This window comes from Pongo abelii, chromosome 2 (assembly GCF_028885655.2).
Source record: "Pongo abelii isolate AG06213 chromosome 2, NHGRI_mPonAbe1-v2.0_pri, whole genome shotgun sequence".
NCBI classification, from domain to species: Eukaryota; Metazoa; Chordata; class Mammalia; order Primates; family Hominidae; genus Pongo; species Pongo abelii.
This window is the reverse complement of record NC_085928.1, coordinates 206,428,436-206,453,722: the sequence shown is the minus strand read 5'-3', so window position 1 is coordinate 206,453,722 and position 25,287 is coordinate 206,428,436. Positions and strand designations below refer to the sequence as shown.

Sequence of the window (25,287 nt, the reverse complement as noted above, 5' to 3'; positions counted from 1 at the left end):
CAGGACCTGTGCTTGCCTGTGCGCTGAGTACCTGGAGGGCCGGGCTCCGCTTAGGCCAGGACGATGGTCAGGGTTATACTTCCCTGAGCCCTTGCTCTCTGAGTTTGTCTGAATGTGCCCTCTACGATTGCATCTTCAGAATCGGCCTTCTGGGATTGTATTTAATCAAGCTAAATTGGATAGGTTTAGTTGCTTGGTTCTTTTAAATGAACTTACCCACCCACCTCCTTAATTACAAAGTCATTTTAAATTGCAGAGTAAAAATCTCAATAAGAACCAAGGCATTCAGCAATATTGATGTGTATTATGCCTGTAATTGTGCAATTTTCTCCTTTTTGAAATAGTTATTAAAAATCTCTTTGAATTAAATGTGAGGATTAGTCATACAGCCATCCTGTCAACATCAGAAAGCGTGTAAACCGTTCTAGTGTGTTGCTGTGGTTGGTGCTGACTGAGCAGAGACCCCCACCGTATCTTGGGCTCTTAGGAGCTGCTAGGAGGGCGTCCACAAGCAGGAAGTAACGCCCATGGTCAGTGGGACTTTTTAGGGGAAATGGTAGCTTGTGATTGGAGAAAAGTTAGATAGAGCTAGTTCCTCTGTCCTCAACCCAGATGGTGCCCAGTGTTCCTTCTGCAGACTAAGACCCCAGGCACCTCAAACAAGATGGCAAGATAGCAAAACGGAACCAAAATTTAGTCTTGAGTTTTGTAAAAGTCTTTTTTACAAAAAAATCTTGATGAAGGTAGTTTTTCCTACAGAAAGTCGTGCGTTTTTAGGTTCTTCGTTGGCTGCCTTTGTGATTGTGTAGGTTGTACATGCAGATTAGTTTCTTGCTGATGATTTGTAGGTGCATTTTATTCGATGAGGACCCCTTACTTTGCTAGATTTCGTATATTAATGTCGCTGCACTTCTTCCTTTTCCCCCTCCACCTCCTAATTCTGTCATCTGAAATTCTGTATTGTTAAGCAAGGTCGAAGTATTCCTTTTAGTTATATGTTCCCCATTTTATTTCTTAGAGGAAATGTTTGATAGTTTCTCCTAAAAAAATTAATAATTGGCACAAAAGACTAGTTTTGTGTCAAAACTAGTTTTGAGTTTTATCTAAAGACTGACATTGGCTTAAAGTTGGGCTTTCCAAATTCAGAAATCTGCCCCAGATTAGATTTAGATGCAGAGGGTTAGTGTCCTTTTCCCCAGGGGGATGGCGTGATAATTTGTTCAAGATTGTGTTATAGTAGCTGCCCCTTTTAAGCTAGCTCTGTGTGTGTGGTGAGGGGTGGGCCGTGTGTATTCCACATCAACATCCTAGAAAGAACAAATAAACATTTAGTGATCTCACTGTTTCTACTTACGTTTGGTATAATATACTGTTTTTATAGGTGCTATTACCTATGTTAATAGGGCACTTTACAAAATTTTCAAGAACGTTTGTATTAAAATTATTTCAGACTTCTTTCTTAAAATATGATTTTACCGTGTAAAAAATTATACTGAGGTAGAAGAATATTCGTTCTTTCTCGTTTTCTGAAAAAAGAAAAAACTAAATTAGCTTATGTCAATAAAAACAGAGACTAGAAATTGGAGAAATGAAGAATAATTTTTTATCCCACATAATAAGTAATTTCTGAATTGCAAGTATTTCTGAATACTTGAAGACATCCCTCACGTCCCCTCTTCCGACTGCTGAGTGTATAATTTCTTAAAGCTTTTTTTTCTTCTCTTTTGTTTTTTGGAGACATTGTCTCGCTCTGTCGCCCAGGCTGGAGTACAGTGGCAGAGTCTAGGCTCACTGCAACCTCCGCCTCCCGGGTTCAAGGAATTCTCCTGCCTTAGCTTCCCAAATAGCTGGGATTACAGGTGCCCGCCACCACACCCAGCTAATTTTTAGTAGAGAGGGGGTTTCGCCATGTTGGCCAGACTGGTCTCGAACTCCTGACTTCAGGTGATCCGCCCACCTTGGCCTCCCAAAATGCTGGGATTACAGGCATAAGCCACCGCGCCCAGCCCCTAAAACTATTATGATATTTCTGAGACTATTCAGTGGTCTTCTAAAATGCCGCCAGCAGAATGGAAAACGTATCCCCTAAATGGTTGGCCAATCTTAGCATATGGGACAGTGTCACCTCTCTCACACAGAGCCACTAAAAACTAAACACTAAAACCAGTTTTCTTGAGTAAAGGTTTCTAAGATGGAAAATTTAAGCAGCGAGATATGTCAAGTTGTAGACGTTGGCCAGGGAAAAGCCAGCAGCAGCCAGGCAGGGGAGAGTATGCATCTGACATCCTCCTGTGTGATGAAGGGATGACACGTCTTCCCTCTGGGCTGTCAGCTTTTACTGTTCCAGGATACAGATGTCCTGATTCAGTGTCCAGTGCCTTTTGAACTGACCGCAAGCTCTCATGGACGATTGGAAGTATAATGTGGAAAGGGCTCTGATGGAGCCAGTTAAAATGCTTCATTATTTGCAAAATACCACATACAGTAATACGATCTAGATGTCTTTCCCCTTCTCCACTAAGTAGCATAAATTAAGACTTCACAGAGGAAGTGTGCCTTTTTCATTTCGTATCTGAGTCAGTGAGTATCCTGTTTGGAAACAAGCTTCATCCTGGTTTTCTAGAGTGCCAAGTCAGGGTGGAAAGGAGCACCTGGGGGCTCAGTCGTTCCTTGCCCCTTGGGCTGCCCTTCAGGGTTAAGTAGAGGGTCCCAGCTGAGCTCTCTGGATGCACAGGAGCACCTGGATACATCAGAAGGTGAACAGTTTGCAAGGGGAAATTTGAATTACTGTCCCCCACAGCATTTGTTCCTTCAGGACACTAACCCTCTGGATCTGTGTCTTCTGTATCTCCAGTGGCCAACAGTGTTGCAAACAGGAACCCGAGGTTTTCACTTCACTGTTGAAGGAACAAGAGGGCATCTGCTAAAGTTTCAGATTCCGTAAGTTCATGCTTTTTGTTTCATTATAAATGATTTTTTTGGCTTGGGGGTAAGGATCTATACAGTTTGTTTTCATATGAGTCACAGACATAAGAGAACAATTTCTCATAGGTATCCAATGCATGCTGAAATTATTTTCAGTGTAATACTACTTAATTGCAAGTCCAAATATAAACATAGATGTGAACATTTTTACTTGTATCTCTTATGTATCTATAAACTAGATTTAAATTTAGGTCAAATAAAGCAATAAATTAAAATGAACAGTATGTGCTGTGGTAGATGATAAAATCCTACTGAAAATAGGACCGTGGGGCCATTCCGGTGTGGGTTCCTTGGTATTGAGTGTGCCTGTTCTCTCTCTGTTGGAAAAGTGTAACTTGCTGCGAAGTTCTTTTCTCATAAGCTCACAATAGCGACTGAATACTCCTTGGCACCTTCTCAGGCATAAGCATAGGCAAGGCCCTGAAGTAGAGTTGTGGTCCTCAGTCTGATCCCATGGAATAAACCCTCTACCATTCATAGAATCTGATTGTCAGTCCCTTCTCCAGGTGCAAATGTGCCCACTTCTCCCTGCACTGCTCAGGGCTCAGCCCCAGGACAGGATGGAGGCCCTGTGTGCCCAGCAGTTGCTCGTTTTATCTTTGTCAAGCTCTTTCACTGTCACAAGAGTCTGCATGTTTGTCATAGTGGAACATGTGATTGACAGGTGCATTTTTCTTTTCCAGATTTCTGCTCAGTATCCAGTAGTGGATCATGAATTTGATGCAGCGGTGGTAGGCACTGGAGGGGCAGGCTTGCGAGCTGCATTTGGCCTTTCCGAGGCAGGGTTTAATACAGCATGTGTTACAAAGCTGTTTCCTACCAGGTCACACACTGTTGCAGCGCAGGTAAGAGAAAGGTGCCCCACTGTGCTCCCACTCTGTGCAGGTCCTGCGCAGCCTCGCACTTTCTACCTGGGCAGCCTCCTGCCTCCTCCCCGTGCTCCAGCCACATGGCCTCTTGCTGTGCCTCACTCACTCAGCTCACCCTCTCAGGGGTCTCTCCCTGGAGCCTCTTCCCTGAGGACTTTGAAGGGCGGGAGCCTTGTTGTCATTTAATTCAGACTCCAGTCACACTTGGGTTTTCTCTGACCATCTCACCTGCTACCCTCCCCGCCCACCCCTGCCGCCCCACCCACCCCTGCCTCCCCAACACCTTCTCTGACCATATCACCTGCTACCCTCCCCACCCACCCCTGCCTCCCCACCCACCCCTGCCTCCCCACCCACCCCTGCCGCCCCAACTCCTTAAGGAAAGGAGATCATCTAAAAAGGAGGAATCAGAATTTAGGCTGGGGAAGAAAAGGGCAAGGGTTTCATTTGTCCCTGTGCTGCTGTCTTCTGGGACTCTCTGAGGGGTAAGACGGCAATGGGCACACACAACCAAAGGAAGTAGGGGTACAGGGGAGTGCGACTCTGAGTATGGAGTTTATTACTTGGCAGGAAGCACTTGTAATCTTTAACACATGCCCGTAAATGCCGTTGGGAAGATTTGTTAATGAAATTATCTGGAAAGATTTGTGGAGTACCTTTTCTGTGCCAGATATGTTAGGTAATAAGCATATTACAGGTAGCCTGTCACTCACTGCTCCAGTCAGCCCTTCCTGGAGCTCCCTCTGTCTCCACCACACAGATGAGGAGACTGAGGCTAAGGGATGGAATCACTGGGTGAGCTGGGAAGGGGTTGTGATCTGGAATCTGTCAGGCCTCGCTGCTCCTCTGCTGAGGTCAGCCCTCACTGGGAGTCACCGCGTGAGTAGTTGGCTTTCTCTGAGTCCCCCAGCGGGTGGATTTGGGCCTGGAAGACAAAGTTGGGGCTCCTGTTTGTGGCTTGTAAGGAGTGGTTGGTGTTTCCAGGTTGGAATCAATGCTGCTCTGGGGAACATGGAGGGGGACAACTGGAGGTGGCATTTCTACGACACCGTGAAGGGCTCCGACTGGCTGGGGGACCAGGATGCCATCCACTACATGACGGAGCAGGCCCCCACTGCCATGGTCGAGGTGATGGGCGGGAGGCTCTGGGTGCTCTCGTGGTCTGTTTCTAGTACAAGAGTCCTGGAAAAAATGTAAGCAATGGAGGCAGATGTGGCAGCCAAAAGAACAGTGATGAGAAAAGCTCACAAGAGAAGTCTTTGTCTGTCATGAACTATGCATTACATGTAACAAAAAAAACTTGTCTTTGATGAAGTGTTGACATATTCATAAAATAGGTTACTTCGGGTTTGCAAATTTGTATTAAAGTTGTTTAGTGTAGATTACCTGTGAATATCTTGATTCCTTTAAGGTAATACGGTTTTTGTTTGTTTTTATCTTTCAGAGCTAGAAAATTATGGCATGCCGTTTAACAGAACTGAAGATGGGAAGATTTGTTAGCATGCATTTGGTGGACAGAGCCTCAGGTTCAGAAAGGGCGGGCAGGCCCATCGGTGCTGCTGTGTGGCTGATTGGACCAGCCACTGAATATTGCACACCTTATATGGGAGGGTAAGGCCACCCCCGGTCCACCTGAGACAGGACATGTAGTGCTGGGGCTTATGGTGACAGCGGGGAATGGGTTAGCGTGCCCAGTGAGTCAGCCAGAGATTACGTAATAAAGCAACAGAGAACAGCGGTGTGTGGCACATGCAGCGACTGTTGATGTGACAGGACCAGACATGTGCCTTGAGGAGCTGCCCCTAAGACAATGTGTGACTTCTTGCATCTATTTTGGAAAGTTGAATTGGTAATCTTATATACCAGGTTTTAACTTGGGATATGTGACACTCAGCATATAAGAACAGAGCAGGCAGGCCAGGCACAGTGGCCCACGTCTGTAATCCCAGCACTTTAGGAGGCCAAGGCAGGAGGATCACTTGAGACCAGAATTTTGAGGCCAGTCTGGAGAACATAGCAAGACCCTGTCTCTACAAAAAGTTTAAAAAGTAGCTGAGCATGGTGGTACATGCTTGTAATCCCAGTTCCTCAGGAGGCTGAGGCAGGAGGATCACTTGAGACAGTGAGCTGTGTTCATAGCACTCCAGCCTGGGCAACAGGAGACCTGTCTCAAAAAAAGAAAAAGAACAAGTATTTTAAGGCTCTTTTACCACCTCTGAGTTCCTGAATGGATTGGTTTTGTTTGTTTGTTTTGTTTTGCTTTGTTTTTGAGACAGAGTCTCACTCTGTCACCGAGGCTGGAGTGCAGTGGCGCGATCTCTGCTCACTGCAACCTGTGCCTCTCGGGTTCAAGCGATTCTCCTGCCTCAGCCTCCATGGGACTACAGGTGCATGCCGCCATGCCTTGCTGATTTTTTGTATTTTAGTAGAGACAGGGTTTCCTATGTTGCCCAGGCTGGTCCCGAGCTCCTGAGCTCAGGCAGTCCACCCGCCTCGGCCTCCCGAAGTGCTGGGATTATAGGCGTGAGCCACCACACCCGGCCATGGATTGTTTTAATATTAACTTATCACTGGACAAAGACTTGAGGTGAGGATAGTTGCTGGGTAATCAGGGTCAACTTTGGCATGGCCAAATAATATTCTGAACAGTATTGATTCAGAGTAATCAATATTCCGAACTATGTTGTTTTCTGATGAATGGGGACGGATCATTAATTTGCAGGTTGTTAGAACACCAGTGACTTCTGTGTGGCTGAGTGCATCGAGAAGTGTGTGGTGGGAGGAGACAGTGGCTCCGTCCGGAGCAGGAGCTGTCACGTGGGGAGCTGGCCCAGGCTTACGAGAGCAACTTGCGCTGGCTGAGGGAACAGCAGGTCCAGGCGGGCAGGGTTGTCCGGTGCCTGTCTTTCTGCGGCGCTGGAATCTGCTCGTCTGCAACCGTCCGCTTTGGTAGCTGCCAGCCACATGGGGCTGTTGCTAATGTGGCTGGTGTAGCTGAAGAGCTGAATGTTTTGATTTATTTTAATTAATTAAGTGGTTATGTGTTGCCAGCAGCTCCCATCTGGGCTGTGACCCCGTGGTCTGTGGACCTCACTCTGGCACCAGATTCTGAGCGGAGCTACATGCTGCCACCGGACAGTGTGGAGTGCCTCTTCGGGTTGTGTAGAAGTAGGAAATGTGTCACCAGAATAGGAGCTGTTGCTGCCGCGTTCTCTAGCACACCTGCCTTGTTTGTACTGCTCAGCATGGAATGCCTCTTGGGCTCCTACAGTGTCATTGACACTGTTGCTGATCTCCTTGGATTCACCTGGTCCATTTGGATCAAGTTCTTTCACCTGTTCGCATGAGCAGATAGCACCTTAAAACCTTAAAGGTTGGCTTAACACTTCTTGCCCTTTTTTTTTCTTTCTTTTAGTCTCTGTGATGTGATACCAGCTGTTTTGTGGAGTATTTTGCCTTGGATCTCCTGATGGAGAACGGGGAGTGCCGTGGTGTCATTGCACTGTGCATAGAGGACGGCTCCATCCATCGCATAAGAGCAAAGAACACTGTTGTTGCCACAGGGTAGGAATCTAATTTCTACTTTATTTCCTTTGTAAAAATGAATAAATTTCATTTAGAGTTTGTTTATTTTAAGGAAAATAGAGGCATTGTAGAATAACGGTTCAGACACAGGCCTTGATATAACCGTGTGAGGGTGATGGCCTTTCCCAGCCGTCGTTCCTCACCTGTAAAGGGTGAGGACAGCAGCACCTGCCTCAGGGGGTGAGAACGCATGGCCCTCAGTAGTCGGTAGTGGCTGCCATCAGGTTCACAGCTTACCTCTCCCGATTTTAGATGAGGAAACTGCGGCCCGAAGAGTCACATGGGGTTTTCTGGCAAAATCTCTCTTGTTTTAGTGGGTTCTGTGTTTATACTGATTCCTGGGATAGATAAGTCTGTCTGCTCCACATAATGAAAATAAATAACTTTAATTTTATACACTGTCAGTTACTTTAACCACTTTAAAAGTTAAAAAGTGTCAGTACAGCCAAGAAAAAAAATCAGCGAAACTACAGGTCGGGAAAAAATATTTTCCAAAACATATATCTAATGATATGTTAGTATCTAAAATAGCAAAAAAAAGTCCCACTCAAAACAACCTACTAAATCCTACTAAAAAACAACCCTACTAAAAATGGGCAAAGGACTTGAATAGACAGTTTTCCAGAGAAGACATACAAATGGCCAATTGATGTATGAAAAAATGCTCAATATCACTAAGCACCAGAGAAATGCAAATTAAATCCCCAATGAGATATCATCTCATCTTGCTCCAATTAGAATGGCTGTTACCAAGAGGATAAAAGATAGCAAGTGTTGGTGAGGATGTGGAGAAAAGGGAACCCTGTGTGCTGTTGGTGAGAATGTAAATTAGTAGAACTATTATGGAAAACTCTGGAGGTTCCTCAAAATTCACAGGACTACCATGTGCTCCAGCAACCCAGTTTCTGGGTGTATATCCAAAGGGCATGAAATCAGAAGCTCAAAGAGACACCTGGACCCCCATGTTCATTGCAGCATTATTGACAATACCTGGGATATGGAAACAACCTAAATATCTGTTGGTGTTTTATGAAAATGTGGTGTGTATACACAACTGAATATTCAGCTATGAAAACAAAGGAAATCTTGTCATGTGTGACAACGTGGATGAACCCACAGTCATTATGTTAAGTGAAACGAGCTGGGCACAGAAAGACAGATACTGCATGTCACTCATATGTGGATCTAAAACAGTCACAACTCATAGAAACAGAATAAGACAGTGGTTGCCAGGCGCTGGGGAAGTGCAGACTGTGGCGATGGTGATTAAAGGTATAACTTTGCATTACAAGGTGAAGTTCTGAAGGTCTAATATACAACATGGTGGCTAGAGTTAATAGTATACAGCAGTGTTGGCCAGAGTTAACATTATACAGCATGGTGGCTAGAGTTAATATTATACAGTACGGTGGCTATCGTTGTGTTATAACTTGAAATTTGCAAAGAGAGTAGACCTTACGCATCTGTATCTCCAAAAAAAGGATAATTGTATGAGGTGATAGATGTGTATTAACTTGATTGTGTCATCAGTTCACAAAATAAATCATTATGTCATACACCTTAAATATACACAGTTTTTTTTTTTTTTGTTTAATTCATCAGTCATACCTCAGTAAATCTGGGGGAAATATCCATAAAAATTTTAAAATTTTCATTATAAAAGTAGTATATGCTTATTGGGGAAACCTTCTGAACAGCACAAAGCTAAAATACAAATAGGGTCAGACACACAGTGGCTCATGCCTGTAATCCGAGCACTTTGGGAGGCTGAAGTGGGAGGATCACTTGAGGTCAGGAGTTCAAGACCAGCCTGGCCAACATGGCAAAACCCAATCTCTACTAAAAATACAAAAATTAATTGGGCGTGGTGGTGCACACCTGTAATCCCAGCTACTCGGGAGGCTGAGGCAGAAGAATCACTTGAACCTGGGAGCTGGAGGTTGCCATTAGCCGAGATTGCGCCACTGTACTCCAGCCTGGGCAATAGGGTTAGACCCCATCTCAAAATAAATAAATAAAATAAAATACAAATGGAAGTCCCTTCTCTGATCCCAGGCTTCTCTCCTACCTGCGCAGGGTAGCAGCACCACTGGCGTGGCCCCCAGTGATGTGTGTGGGGTGTGCGTGAGTAGGGGGCTGTGTGCACACAGCTCTGAGAAGATGGTTCCCGGGGCTGCCCTGTCGATTCTATGATCTCGCTAGACAGGATGTCCGGACGTGGGACGCTGTGTGCGGTCACTGCTCTCTGTGGACGTGGGCCGCTGTGTGCCGTCACTGCTCTCTGTGGACGTGGGACGCTGTGTGCAGTCACTGCTCCCTGTGGACGTGGGACCCTGTGTGCGGTCACTGCTCCCTGTGGACGTGGGACCCTGTGTGCGGTCACTGCTCCCTGTGGACGTGGGACGCTGTGTGCGGTCACTGCTCCCTGTGGACGTGGGACGCTGTGTGCGGTCACTGCTCCCTGTGGACGTGGGACGCTGTGTGCGGTCACTGCTCCCTGTGGACGTGGGACGCTGTGTGCGGTCACTGCTCCCTGTGGACGTGGGACGCTGTGTGCGGTCACTGCTCCCTGTGGACGTGGGACGCTGTGTGCGGTCACTGCTCCCTGTGGACGTGGGACGCTGTGTGCGGTCACTGCTCCCTGTGGACGTGGGACGCTGTGTGCGGTCACTGCTCCCTGTGGACGTGGGACGCTGTGTGCGGTCACTGCTCCCTGTGGACGTGGGACGCTGTGTGCGGTCACTGCTCCCTGTGGACGTGGGACGCTGTGTGCGGTCACTGCTCCCTGTGGACGTGGGACGCTGTGTGCGGTCACTGCTCCCTGTGGACGTGGGACGCTGTGTGCGGTCACTGCTCCCTGTGGACGTGGGACGCTGTGTGCGGTCACTGCTCTCTGTGGACGTGGGACGCTGTGTGCGGTCACTGCTCTCTGTGGACGTGGGACGCTGTGTGCGGTCACTGCTCTCTGTGGACGTGGGACGCTGTGTGCGGTCACTGCCCCCTGTGGACGTGGGACGCTGTGTGCGGTCACTGCCCTCTGTGGACGTGGGCTGCTGTGTGCGGTCACTGCCCTCTGTGGACGTGGGACGCTGTGTGCGGTCACTGCTCTCTGTGGACGTGGGACGCTGTGTGCGGTCACTGCTCCCTGTGGACGTGGGCTGCTGTATGCAGTCACTTCCCTCTGTGGTTTCCAGAGGCTGGACGTGGGACGCTGTGTGCGGTCACTGCTCCCTGTGGACGTGGGACGCTGTGTGCGGTCACTGCCCTCTGTGGACGTGGGACGCTGTGTGCGGTCACTGCCCTCTGTGGACGTGGGACGCTGTGTGCGGTCACTGCCCTCTGTGGACGTGGGACGCTGTGTGCGGTCACTGCCCTCTGTGGACGTGGGACGCTGTGTGCGGTCACTGCTCCCTGTGGACGTGGGCTGCTGTATGCAGTCACTTCCCTCTGTGGTTTCCAGAGGCTGGACGTGGGCCGCTGTGTGCAGTCACTGCCCTCTGTGGTTTCCAGAGGCTGCGGGCGCACCTGCTTCAGCTGCACGTCTCCCCACACCAGCACCGGCGACGGCACGGCCATGATCACCAGGGCAGGCCTTCCTTGCCAGGACCTCGAGTTTGTTCAGTTCCACCCCACAGGTAGGGCAGGACGCCTTGCCCGGCAGGCGTTCAGCTCATGTGTGTCTTGTAAGTGTGTGGTGCCTACTCATTGCTCTTCCATAGTTTTATGTGATAACATGGTTTTGAAGATCAGCTTCCTCAGCTCTCAGGTCCTAACTTCAATGTCGTTTCCTTAAGGAGACTTTTCCCACATTCCCTTTCTCCTAAGGCAGTTTGGGCCACTCTTATGCATTTCTCAAGAGCCCTGAACCCTGCCTTGGTGATACTTAATGCCAGCAGTAAAGCAGGGATTGAGGCCAGGCGTGGTGGCTCACACCTGTAATCCCAGCACTTTGGGAGGCCGAGGCAGGTGGATCACCTGAGGTCAGGAGTTCGAGACCAGCCTGCGCAACATGGTGAAACCTCATCTCTACTAAAAATACAAAAGTCAGCTGGGTGTGGTGGCATGCACCGGTAATCCCAGCTACTTGGGAGGCCGAGGCGGGAGGAATGCTTGAACCTGGGAGGCAGAGGTTGCAGTGAGCTGAGATGGCACCACTGCGCTCCAGCCTGGGCAACAGAGTAAGACCCCGTCTCAAAAAAAAAAAAAAAAAAAAGGTAAAGCAGGGATTGTTCAGTGTCCCTCTTTGCAGGGAGGTCAGCAGCTCCTCGGGCAGGCAGGTCTTCTCATTAACTGGGGTGCTCCGTGCCCAGCACATGGTAGGGTCTCCATCAGGGTTTACTGAGTGAGCATTCTGAGAGCTGGGTGAATGCCGTGGAATCAAGAAGCAGCACAGGCAGATTATAGCTTTGTAGGAGAACATGGAGCTTCCACGATAATGGGATGTGAAGTTAGGACACAGCCGTGACAGAACCCCATGTGACGTTCAGCGTTGGGCTCAGCCCACATGACCACTGAGGGAGCTTGTCTTGGGGAAGATGAGCTCGTCTTGGGGACATCTGACAGTTGAGGTTACGAATGTGCGATTTGGAGACATTAACACAGAAATGACAGTTGAAGCCTTGAGTTTGGGGGTGGTTCTTCAAAATGAGTCAGAGAGAGACACACACACATCTGCCTCTCGTTTGAGGTGACTCATCCTGGACTTTTCTGGGTTGCTTTTCTGACCTGTGGACGATGGAGACCCCTGAAGTGGTGGTAAAGAACCAGACCTGTGTCTTCTGATTCTCTTGTCAGTGTCAGCTTTCTGATCCCTGGAAGGGATGAAAATAAGAAATGAATTTGTTGTAGGTTTGTTTTTTTAAAATTTGTTTAGAGATGGGGTCTTGCTCTGTTACGCAGGCTGGAGTGCAGTGGAGCAATCTTGACTCACTGCAGCCTTTGTCTCCCAGGCTCAAACGATCCTTCCACCTCAGCCTCCCAAACAGCTGGGACTACAGGCATGTGCTACCATCTCCAGCTAATTTTTGAGGGTTTTTTTGTTTTTGGTAGAGACGGGGTATCACCATTTTAAGCCCAGGCTGGTCTCAAACTCCAGGGTTTAGGCGATCCTCCTGCCTTGGCCCCTCAGGGTGGTGGGATTATAGTCATGAGCCACTGCACCCGGCCTGTTGTATTTTTTATTACTGTTTTTAATCAATAAAATGTCACTGAGCCCCTGAATTCCCTCTGTAATTTGCTTAGAGCTCCACTTCTCATGCTTTGTCTTCAATATGTGAGAAGTAATCCACAGAAAAAAGAAGATTGAAACTTAGAAAATCAAAAGGCAGGTGAGATGCAAGAATCACATTCTTGTTTTGAAAGCAAGATTGCCCTTTTTGTATGCTAATAAAAATTGTAGCTTTTGGAATACATTTAGTTTAGCGTTTTTGATCTCCTTTGTTAAAATTCGAGAGCTTGGCACGCCCTCTTTCTCATCACACTGAGGAGTCACAGAGCCGCTGTTTGGAGCACAGACCGCCGGACTGCCCAGGTTTGGGTTTGAGCTCTGTCCTCAGCTGCATGACTGGATGTTACCAAGCATTAATTTGCTTGTCACTGAGAAAGGGGGTCATACTACCCAGAGTTGTTGTAAGACTTAAATGAGTTTAATATGTGGAAAGCAGCTAGAACTGCCCATAGCAAGTGCAGTGTAAATATTAACTAAAATAATCATTATTACTGTCCTTGCTACTGTTTGAGTAATTTAGATATGAATTCTCCAAGCTAGTATTCTTAACTAGTCACCCCAGTATCATAGTGCAAAAGAATGTTCAAAAATTAAAACAAAATTTGAGGCATCCAGCGTACACCGGGCTGTAATCAGAGTATTGGCCAGAGGTCTGTGGGCCGGCCTTTCTCCTCTCTGGGGACGCCACTCTGCCCCAGCCTGTGCTGCAGCTGTCAGCCTTGTCAGTGCTTTTTGTTATCCAGACTTTCTACTGTATCTTAACTGTTCTGTCTATTCAGTTTTGCATATACTGCCTTCTGCATATCTTTTTCCTCTCTGCCCCAAAAAAATCTTAAAAAAAATAATGCATTTGAAATAGAGACCTAGCAATTGTTAGGTTATAAATGTGTGTGGTTTTTGCAGGCACATATGGTGCTGGTCGTCTCATTACAGAACGATGTCGTGGAGAGGGAGGCATTCTGATTAACAGTCAAGGCGAAAGGTTTATGGAGCAATACGCCCCCGTCGCGAAGGACCTGGCGTCTAGAGTTGTGGTGTGTCGGTCGATGACTCTGGAGATCCGTGAAGGAAGGTGTGTGTGATTTACCACCAGCATTGTCTGAGTGGGCACACGGGCTGGGGTTGCTTCTGTGAGTTTCAGCACCGCTCGCCCTCACCTTCGGGTGCAGGCACACGTGCACAGCCACCTCTCTCAGCTGCAGGCAGGCGTCTGTTAGTCTGTGATATTTTCCTAAAGACCTACATTTTGAAAATTTTAGCCAGTTTCTTTCTCAAATCTGTGGAACAGAGTGTCTCTTCGTGTGTGTGAGTATGTGATGGAGTATGGGAGAGAGAGACACACACCCAACCTGAAGTCAGTGTGTGAGCCTTGGGTGTTGTGTCTGATACCCACAGATGTTTTTCGGCAGCTTTCAAAGTGTGTGGGTTATTTGGCTTTCAGTAAGACAATTTGCAGCTCTTTCATTACCTGACCGTGTTCTTTAATGTAATGACACTTACTAAATATCTGCTGGTATGGCCTTTAGGGGTTTTACATTTTTATATTAAAAAAAAAAAAGAAGTCAGATGGTTTTTTGGAATATGGTGGCCCTCCGTATCCATCGGTTCCACATGTGTGGTTTCAGCCAACTATGTATTGAAAATAAAATTGCATCCTTACAAATATGCAGACTTTTTTTCTTGGTCATTGTTCCCTAAACAACACAGTGTAACAGCTATTTATGTAGCATTTACATTGTATTAGGTACTATGAGTAATCCTGGAGTTGCTGTAAAACGTAAATGTAAAACTTTAAATAAGGATGATTTAAAGTATAGAGGAGGATGTGCATAGGTTATATGCAAATTCTCTCCCATTTCATATTAGGGACTTGAGCATCCACGGATTTTGGTATCCGTGGGGGTCCTGGCACGGATACGCAGGGACGACTGTATTTGGCATAGAGGCCTTTCTAATGCTCTTACCAAGGACAGCCGCAGCAGGCTGTGATCCCTGAGACGAGTGTGAGTTCAGTGAGGGCAGAGTTTTTGTTCTGGTTCTCAGCTGTGTCCCAGCACCTAGGATTGTCCCTGGCACACAGTAGATGCTTAGAAAAGATTTGATGACAGGGTGACCATACATGAGGGGAAATTTTGCTCAGTATCAAAACATGTTGAAACTCACACTCTTCCAAGATGACGTATTCTCAGGTCTCCTGCCGTTGCCGTTCTCTGCCTTATGTGATGGTGTCCTGTCTTACCAGAGGCTGTGGCCCTGAGAAAGATCACGTCTACCTGCAGCTGCATCGCCTACCTCCAGAGCAGCCGGCCACGTGCCTGCCCGGCATTTCAGAGACAGCCATGATCTTCGCTGGTGTGGATGTCACGAAGGAGCCGATCCCTGTCCTCCCCACCGTGCATTATAACGTGGACGGCATTCCCACCAGCTACAAGGGGCAGGTGATGGTGCTGGCTCCTCTCCCACAGCTGGAAAGAAGGCTGGGACGACGGGGCCCACCTCGCAGTTGTCTCTTTAGATCTTAGAGGAAAAGACAGATGTTTTCTTCAAGAAAGTACTGTATTGTTTTCTAGATCGCACTTTAAATTTCTATTGCTGGAGGATGGAAGGGGCTTAATAATTTATTCCTCCTTAGTAAACTGTCATAGATACATCATTTGCAGCTTTTTCCATTTTATAATTACTTTCCTATATGATCTTGTGTTATTTCTAATGATCTTGTACATCGAGGGATCTTTATAATTCCTATTTCTAATGATCTTGTACATCGAGGGATCTTTATAATTCATACCTTTGAGTGGTTTGCGGTTCACACAGAGCTTGTCAGTCACTTAGCCTCCTTGTTGGGTGAGGTGGGTGGAAGCCGCTACTTTCCCTGCGTAGATGAAGAGGTGAACAGGGGGTAGAAGAGTCTGGAACATCAGTCTCCCCTGCTGGTGTTCCTCCACCTGCCGTGCTCCTGGGTCTGAGCCGGAGCACAGGTGGTGAGGGCCTCGGGAACATGGGACACGGGGGACAGTCGCAGATGCTGACATTGGAGGTCCTCTGACCTGCTTGTAACAGCAGGTGCTCAGGGGCAGAGGGAAAACTCGGGGTACATTCGGAAGTTTCCCTCTGAAGAAGAGTAGCTATGGTCCTTACTTCCTTCTTAGATATGGTCTTTACTTCCCTCTCTTTTTTTCTTGGACGTGAAGACTCGCTCTGTCACTTAGGCTGGAGTGCACTGGTGCAATCTCAGCTCACTGCAACCTCCGCCTCCCAGGTTCAAGCGATTCTTCTGCCTCAGCCTCCCGAGTAGCTGGGATTACAGGCACCCGCCATCATGCCTGGCTAATTTTTGTATTTTTAGTTGAGACGGGGTTTCACCGTGTTAGCCAGACAGGTCTTGAACCCCTGAACTCAGGTGATGCACCCGCCTCAGCCTCCCAAAGTGCTGGGATTACAGGCATGAGCCACCGTGCCTGGCCTATTTGAGAAGGCGCAGGAGGTTACAGTCTTTTTTCTTTTTTTTGAGACAGGGTCAGCCCAGGCTGGAGTGCAGTGGCACAGTCATAGCAGCCTCAACCTCCCGAGCTCAAGCAGTCCTCAACACCTCAACCTTCAGAGTCCCAAGTAGCTGGGACTACAGATGTGTACCACCACACCTGACTAATTGTAAAAAAAAATTATTTTGTAGAGTCAAGGTCTCACAATATTGCCTAGGCTGGTCTTGAACTCCTAGACTCAAACAGTCCTTCTGCCTCAGCTTCCCAAAGTATTGGGATTACAGGCATGAGCCACTGCACCCAGCCAGGTTACAAAGCTTTGATTTGTTACTAGAAATTTGCTTAGTGATCATATAGAGGTAGTCTGGGTTTTTTCCCCTAGAAGTGATTAAACTGAGAAATCCAGAGATTATATGGTGGTAATGTTGAGACTAGATAGAGGCTGGTTGGGGATCTTAACAGTTAAGGTGACATTTCTGGGGTTAAACTTTTTTTTGTTTAATTACTTTGCAGTCATTATTTTCTGCTTAGAAAAAGCACTATTAGGAAGTTGTTATTTTTAGGGGAAGTTCATTACCTATTACTTGCCTGATAAAAATCACTTATTTGCAATGAAATATTTAAAATAGTTGGCATGAATGAATGTGTAACTTCTTGGTACTTAGAAAAATAATCTAGGCCATTCTAAAAACAAAGTACAACGAACCTCCATTAGAGGAGAAGGGCTGACTTAGAGTGAGCAGGATTCCCACCCTCTATGGACAGATTGGATTTCACTTGCTGGTTTTCTTTTCTTGATAGCGTCAAATAATGTGCAGGAAAAGAAATACCGTGTGTGGGAGTGTGAGTCTTACGTGCACTAAGAACAGGACAGTTAGCATCACTCCCACCTCCAGAGATCTTCACGGTGGTTATCCAGCCTCGTGTGCTCAGAACACTGTGAGGTGGATGAGGCACTGGTGGATGTTTGTGTGGCAAGGACGGTGGGACCCCAGGCCCACGTTCTTCCCGTTAACTTTCTCTGGCATTAACTGTTTAGCATCATTTCTGCTGTTTTTATAGAACAGGTGCTTTTTGCTTTTTGTATCGACTCAAGTGAAATAAAAACTAGCACTGCTGTAACTTATAAACATGCCCCCTTTTATATCTGTAGTTAGAAAGGTACAAATAGTATTAAAAGGGTAGCTTACTTCAGACACTGTGTCTCTGTGGATCTGACCACAGCTCGGGAGGCCAGCACACGCAGAGCTGGCGTCTTATCCCAAGCCGTTGCTGATCATCCGCGAAGGCGGAGTTCAGGTCCATCGTTCCTGACGCCACAGGTTGTGCTTGTCTCATTCCATAGCCCTGCACTTTGTAGCAGTGAGGACTGATACCACTTCTCTCAGAGCAATGTAGAAATTTTGAGCTTCTCTTTCTTTGAAAATGCAGAAAAGAACATTTTGTAAGAATACCCTATACTTTATATCTGAGAAACCGCTCACACATGCAGCATCTCACACAGAATGCTGTGGAGTCAGACTCGAAAGGCTGCACACCTGTGGTTCTATTGATAGGACATTCTGGAAAAGGCACATCTCGGGAAGAAAAGGGATTGGTGGTTGCCAGAGGCTGTTTCCTGATTGTGCTGAGACTTAGAGACACAGCTCTGTGTGTGTCAAAATTTGAAAAACCCTACATTAAAAATATTGAGTTTATTTTACTGTATCTTTATGCTTTAATTTTTAAAAATGAAAAGGAAAGAAAAATGCTTGTAGCATCACTACTTCTCCCCCACCCCTCCCCCCAAAAAAATACATATATATATATATTTTTAGACATAGTCTGCCTCTGTCACCCAGGCTGGAGTGCAGTGGTACTATCAGGTGCACGCCACCACATCTGGCTAATTTTTAAAAATGTTTTCTAGGGACAGGGTCTCCCCGTGTTGCCCAGGATGGTCTTGAACTCCTGACCTCAAGTGTTCCTCCTGTCTCAGCCTCCCAAAGTGGTTACATGCATCTATACGTGTGTTAAAATTGGTAGAACTGAGGCTGGGTGCAGTGGCTCATGCCTATAATCCCAGCACTTTGGGAGGCCAAGGCAGGCAGATTACTTGAGCTCAGGAGTTCGAGACCAGCTTGGGCAAGGTGGTGAAACCCCATCTCTACCAAAAATACAAAAATTAGCTGGGCATGGTGGCTCACACTTGGGTAGTCCCAGCTACTTGGGAGGCTGAGGTGGGAGGATTGCTGGAGCCTGGAAGGCGGAGGTTACAGTGAGCCGAGATCACACCACTGCACTCCAGCCTGGGCAACAGAGGGAGGAGACACTGTCTCAAAAAAAAAGAAAAAATAAATCATAGAACTGTCCACCGAAAGAAAAAAGTCAATTCTACTGAAAGATCAATTTTTAAAGCATTATAAACAAAAGGAAAAGCAACACCAGCAAGCCTAGAAGCATTTGAGCAGACCCTCAAGAGACCCACAGCCTGGTCCCGTGGAGAGGCGGTGGGCGGGGCAGGGCCTGTTTGACTCCTGCGTTTCATACCTCCTGTCTCCTGCATGTGTTACCTGTTGAAGAAAATATATATATAATGTTATTAAAAAAAAACTTTAAAACTTTTTTCATGACATCTTGGAAACACAAGAGTTGCAAATCTTGGCTGTGTACAGTGGCTCACACGTGATCCCAGCACTTTGGGAGGCCAAGGCTGGTGGCTCACCTGAGGTCAGGAGTTCGAGACCAGCCTGGCCAACATGGTGAAACCCCATCTCTACTGAAACTACAAAAATTAGCCAGGTATGGTGGCATACTCCTGTAGTCCCAGCTACTCCAGAGGCTGAGGCAGGAGGATTGGTTGAACCAGGAGGTGGAGGTTGCAGTGAGCTGAGATGGTGTCACTGCACTCCAGCCTGGGCTACAGAGCAAAATTCCATCTCAAAAAAAAAGAAATTGCAAATCTTGAAGTATAGGTGAGAGCACATAAGAGTCCAAATCAGCAGGTGACTTTCAAGCACACAGCAGCCACCTTCCTCCCCCTGATGTGAAGGACAGTGGGGTGGCCGGTCCCTCGGGACCACCATCTAGAAGGTGTCTTCTTTTTCCCTTATTGGAGTGACATTTATATACACTTAATGTATATAAATTTGTATACATTTAGTTTTTTTTTTAAGACAGGCTCTCATTCTGTTGCCCAGGCTGGAGTGCAGTGGCGCGATCTCGGCTCACTGCAACCTCCACCTTTCGGGTTCAAGCAGTTCTCATGCCAGATAATTTTTGTGTTTTTAGTAAAAATGAGGTTTTGCTACGTTGGCCAGGCTGCTCTTGAACTCCTGACCTCAAGTGATCCACCTACCTCGGCCTCCTAAAGTGCTGGGATTACAGGCGTGAGCCACCGCACCCGGCCTACATTTAATTTTTTAATTTTAGAGATGATTTCTAGTTTATTCACTCTAAGATCACTTAATGGATATCTACTGTGTGCCAACAGTTTTGCCTTCTATGTTTGTTCTTTAAAATTGGCCCCAACTCAACAGATGGCCTCAGATATAGGGTGGGCTGGCAGTGTGTTAGCTCAGGAGGCTTACACAGTTTCCAGGCTCCTTGAGCGGCTGTGCTACATATTTTTGTGTCGTTCTAAATCCATTTGGTTTTTTAAAACGGTTTTTAGAAGTTAAATTCTAGCTTTTTTTGTTGTTGTTTTAGGAGATAAAGTCTCTCCAATTAAACCAAATGCTGGGGAAGAATCTCACGAATCTTGACAAATTGAGATTTGCTGATGGAAGAAGCATAAGAACATGGGAACTGTGACTCAGCATGCAGAAGGTAATGGCCTGGACTCGCTCTGGAGTGAGCAGGCTGGCTGCATACCTGGCCCTGCACTGGTTTTGTTTTTTTAAAAATAGATCTAGGGGGATGCAGGTGCAGTTTTGTGTGGATGTACTGTGAGGTGGTGGAGTCTGGGCTTTTCATGTACCCGTCACCCAAGTCGTGTGTGTTGTACTCCGCAGGTAATCGCTCATCCCCACCCCTCCCACTTTTTGGAGCCCCCAGTCTCTGTTAGTCCATTCCGTGTGTCCATGTGTACTCACGGTTCAGCGCCCACTTCCAAGTGAGAATGTGTGGCACTTGACCTTCTGAGTCACTTCACTTAGGATAGTGACCTCCCGTTGCATCCGTGTGGCTGCAGAAGACATGATTATGTTCTTTTTTTATAGCTGAGTAGTATTTCATGGTATATAGGTACCACATTTTCTTCATCTGGTCGTCCGTTGATGGGCACTTAGGTTGATTCCATGATTTTGCTATTGTGACTAGTGCTGCGATAAACATACGAGGCTGCACCAGTATCTGGAGGTGAACAGCAGTGGGACCTACTCCTCACTGTATCAAGAACATGAAAGAGGCCAGAAGTGCACTTGTTTTCCACATAGAAGGTCAGCAGGCTAGGGCAGAATTAGTGACTGCTTAGCATCCAGGACAGCCTTCTGTGGTTCACTCGTGTGTGCTTGGGCGTGACCTCCGTGCCCTGACCGTCGCTGCCTGTCATGGATGAGTCACAGCGTGGACCACCAGAGAAGCTCAGTCCCCAGCAGGGCCGCTTTCTCTTAGAGGTTTCCTGGAGTTCAACACAGCACTGGTGCTTACATCTCAGGCCCAGATACTGATCATGTCATCACGCCTGGCTTCCAGCAGCTCGGAAATGTCTTTAAGCTGGACCTGTTGCGGCCCCTAAATATACTCAGAAGAGAGGGAGAGTGGGCGGTGGGTGGAAAGTGATCTGTGCGGTCTGTGCTGCTGGGAGTCGGTCCAGTAGGACCGTCCGTGATGATGGAAATGTTGAGTGTTTGCTGTCCAGTATGGCAGCCATTAGCCACGGAGGCTGTGGAGAACCTGATATATCGTCAGTCTAAGAAACTGAATTCCTCTAATAACAAGGATTCTTGTCCAAGAATGAGATCTCTTGTCTACTATTTGCAAGAATTTCTGTGTATTTTCTAAAAAGAAGTCCACTGCTTTAGTCCTATTCTGAAAGGCATTTGGTGTTAGACACGAGAGAACAGGTTCCCTGCCGACATTTTCAGAGGCCTGTGCCCTTCAGTCTTCAGGTGAGGCTGGGCTTGAGGGAGGCTTTGTGGAACGGTGAGAAGAACAGCGTGACTAAGGCACAGAAGGCTGAGTGATGCCCTGCAGTGGTTTTGTAGGGTGGGAGGGCAGCTGGGAAAGAAGGAACCAGTGCATTAGAGAATGGGAACACGCCTTCGGATATAGAAATGGCAAATCTGAGATAGTTTGAAGTGAGAATACTAGAAGTGTCCCCACCAAACAAGGTGTGTCTTGGTGCCTGCTGTATCCCAGACTCCGTGAGTTGCTGGAGTCAGCACTGAACAAACAGAGCTTCCTATGCCTGTGGAAATGCGTTTCCTTGGGGGAAGGGATTTTTCTGCTGATTCTGGCTATTAATAGTAACAATCAAAAAAAGAAATGAAGTAAATTTCTGGGAACAGGCCCCCAAATGTGGCCATAACCTGGCCCCAAAACTGGCCATAAACAAAATCTCTGCAGCATGTGACATGCTCGTGGTGGCCATGACACCCACGCCGGAAGGCTGAGGGTTTACTGGAATGAGAGCAAGGAACACCTGGCCCACCCAGAGTGGAAAACCTCTTAAGGCGTTCTTAAACCACAAACAATGGCATGAGCGATCTGTGCCTTAAGGACATGCTCCTGCTGCAGATAACTAGCCAGAACCATCCCTTTATTTCCCGTAAGCAATACTTTTAGTAAGTCTTATCACTGGCTTGCTGTCGATAAATAAGTGGGTAAATCTCTGTTCGAGGCTCTCGGCCCTGAAGGCTGTGAGACCCTGATTTCCCACTCCATACTCTATATTTCTGTGTGTGTCTTTAATTCCTCTAGTGCCGCTGGGTTAGGGTTTCCATGACCCAGCTGGTCTTGGCAGTAAATATTGAAAAGGAATAGATACAGTTGCCATTATTTACAGATATAATTTCCAAAAAACTTCCAGAGAAGAAACTGAAAAACTAACAGAAACAAAACAAGAATGTAGTAAGGTGTCTGGATAAGAGATTTGTATGTAAAAATCAGTAGCTTTGCAATGTGCCAGCAGTAATCTGCTCAGACATCAGTAAATATCTCGTTCACATTTCAAACAAAAAATTAAAAATGCCTTGAAATAATGTAACCAGAAATATGAATAAAGGATATGAAAACGTGGCTGCTAAAGGACATGAAAGAATGTAATACTAGATTCTGAGATGCAATTTTTTTCATTTGTTCTTCCTGAAAAAGCATTAGGTTGATGTGCATTACAGTGTTACGATTGTGTATGAGTCTAAGGAAAATCAGACGAAATGTCCAAATTAAACCATGCAGGTGCATTGGTAGAGGAAGAGACAATTAGGGTCAGTGGAGCAAAGCACAGTTAGAGGGAGAAGCAAGGAGGAGGAGGGATCATGGAGGTGGTGCCTGTCTGTCCCACAGGAAGCAAAAGCTGATGCCCGTTTCCCAGCATACCTACAGTAAACTTCAGGTCCACTGTATAGCACGTTTCTAGTCATAGTAAAACTATGAAGGAACTCAGTGTACAAGGAGCTTCTACAAAATAGGCAGAAGACAGTAGCCAGATGGGCCAAGGGCCCCAGCCACCAACGCCCTCCCTCTCCTTGAAGACCTTCGGTTCCAACCCCACCACCAGCAGGGCTCTGTTCAGTTCCTCCTTGTGTGTGTCACCACAGGGCTGCTGGCTCGTGTCACGTTGACCACCAGACCCCACGTCAGGAGTCCCGCTAGGGGTGTGGGGAGGCAGTGCTGCCTGGTTAGCTGTGGAGCCGTATGGAACGTGGTGCCTCACAGGCAGTCTGCTTGGAGTCCTGGACCCTGGCTGTATCCCGCTGGAAAGGATGTGTGTGGGTCTAAGATATGTATGTAATAGAAACATTTGTTTATTCAGAAGCTTTAGTCAAAACTTCATTTTTAAGTTCAGAGTAATAAACTCATAGTCTACATTTCCTAATTTTTCTGTTTAATTTACATAAATAAAATGAAATGCAAAACAACAGGTCTAAAAGTTAAGCAGTTCTTGGTACGGCTGCTTCTATGGATTAAAAGTTTACAAATAATATTTTGTGCCACAGTCAATGCAAAATCATGCTGCCATGTTCCGTGTGGGAAGCGTGTTGCAAGAAGGTTGTGGGAAAATCAGCAAGCTCTACGGAGACCTGAAGCACCTGAAGACGTTTGACCGGGGTGAGCAGACAGCGGGCTGTGTGCACACTGTTGGGCCCTGCCTTCTGCAGGGTGGGCTGGTGTCTGTCCCGTCAGTGCTGACTTAGTTCCATGCTTGCTGTCTGGATGGGTCCTGGCCCTCAGCTGTAAAGCCACAACCAGTGACTCCATGGACTAGCAGGCCTAGGCTGACAGCTCGGAGGGCCCATGTGACTGGGTCCCTGCCTGCCCCTGATGGAACTTTTTGTGTCCCCAGGAATGGTCTGGAACACGGACCTGGTGGAGACCCTGGAGCTGCAGAACCTGATGCTGTGTGCGCTGCAGACCATCAATGGATTAGAGGCGCGGAAGGAGTCACGGGGCGCGCACGCCGGGGAAGAATACAAGGTGTGCCTTCTCGTCACGCCCACCTGCACCTGCCTTTTCCTCCCGCCTGGTGGGACTCAGCCCCACCCCTGCATTTTCTCTGCATTTTATTTCGTTTCCCAGAAAGTAAATCCAAAATATGCCTTTTTCCCCCTGGTAACTTTGATCCCTGGGTTCTTGCCATCTTCTGGATCACTGTGACCTTTTCCTTGCTTTTGGTCGGCATCCACTGATGCCAGCAGTGGCATCTCCAAGCCAATGTGCTTTGCTGTTAGAAGGCCAAGGTTAGAAGTGCAGCCAGAGTGGCATGACCAGGAAATAAATGCCAGTTTATTAAATAAAGAGTAAGTCACCGTTTTAGACGTGCCCTGTGGAGGAAATGCCAGTTTACTAAATAAGGAGTAAGCCACTGTTTCAAACCTGTCTTGTGGTTTGGAAGAGGTATTATAGAGCCTGCCCTGTGGTTTGATTATAGAGCCTGCCCTGTGGTCACTTGTTCTTCAGATGAACTGATTTTTGTGCAGAGCACACATGTTGGATTCTGCCTGGTAAGAGTTTTTCACATATGATAGCAAAAAACCACAGAAAGGGAAGCTTACGGTGCAAATGCAAGTTCAGGACAAACCACATCAGCAAAAGGACAAAGGCTCCACAAGGCAGGCACACAGGCTGGTTCAGGACGGTGTGTGGGCGGCTGTCAGCCTTTCCAGTCAGCCGAACACGGTGAATGGGAAAATCATTTTTATTCACCATGAAATTTTACTGATTTACCCTCCACTAGAATATGCTGATGGCTGTGATCACTGCTCAGAACTTGCTCGTCTCATTATACGTATTAAGAGTCTTTCCTGCAAAGTATATGAATCCGTGTTTGCCAGAATACAGAATAATAATAAATTTATTATTTTTATTTTTATTTTTTTGAGATGGAGTCTCACTGTCCCCCAGGCTGGAGTGCAGCGGTGCCATCTCAGCTCACTGCAACCTCTGCCTCCCGGGTTCAAGTGATTCTCCTGCCTCAGCCTCCCAAGTAGCTGGGATTACAGACGCATGCCATCATGCCTGGCTAATTTTGTATTTTCAGTAGAGACAGGGTTTCACCATGTTGGCCGGGCTGGTCTCGAACTCCTGATCTCAAGTGAACCACCCACATTGGCCTCCCAAAGTGCTAGGAATACAGGCATGAGCCACTGTCCCTGACCAGGAGCATAAATTTAGTTGGTGACGAGTTTTAATTAGAATAGAAGCCAGGTGCAGTGGCTCCCACCTGTAATCCCAGCATTTGGGAGGCTGAGGCAGGCAGGTCACTTGAGCCCCAGAATTCTAGACCAGCCTGGGCAACATGGCGAAAACTGTCTCTACGAAAATTAAAAAATTAGCCAGGCGTGGTGGTACATGCCTGAAGTACCAGCTGCCCAGGAGGCTGAGGCAGGATGATTGAGCCCGGGAAGTCAAGGCTCTGGTGAGCTGTGATCACACCATTGCACTCCAGCCCAGATGACATAGCGAGACCCTGTCTCAAAAGAAAAACAAAATTTTTAAA

General features: G+C 47.1%; 1 pseudogene; it reads left to right on the top strand.

The window, feature by feature from the left end:
• LOC100446843 (succinate dehydrogenase [ubiquinone] flavoprotein subunit, mitochondrial-like) overlaps window positions 1-25,287 on the top strand; it is a 43,625-nt pseudogene that overhangs the window by 2,639 nt on the left and 15,699 nt on the right.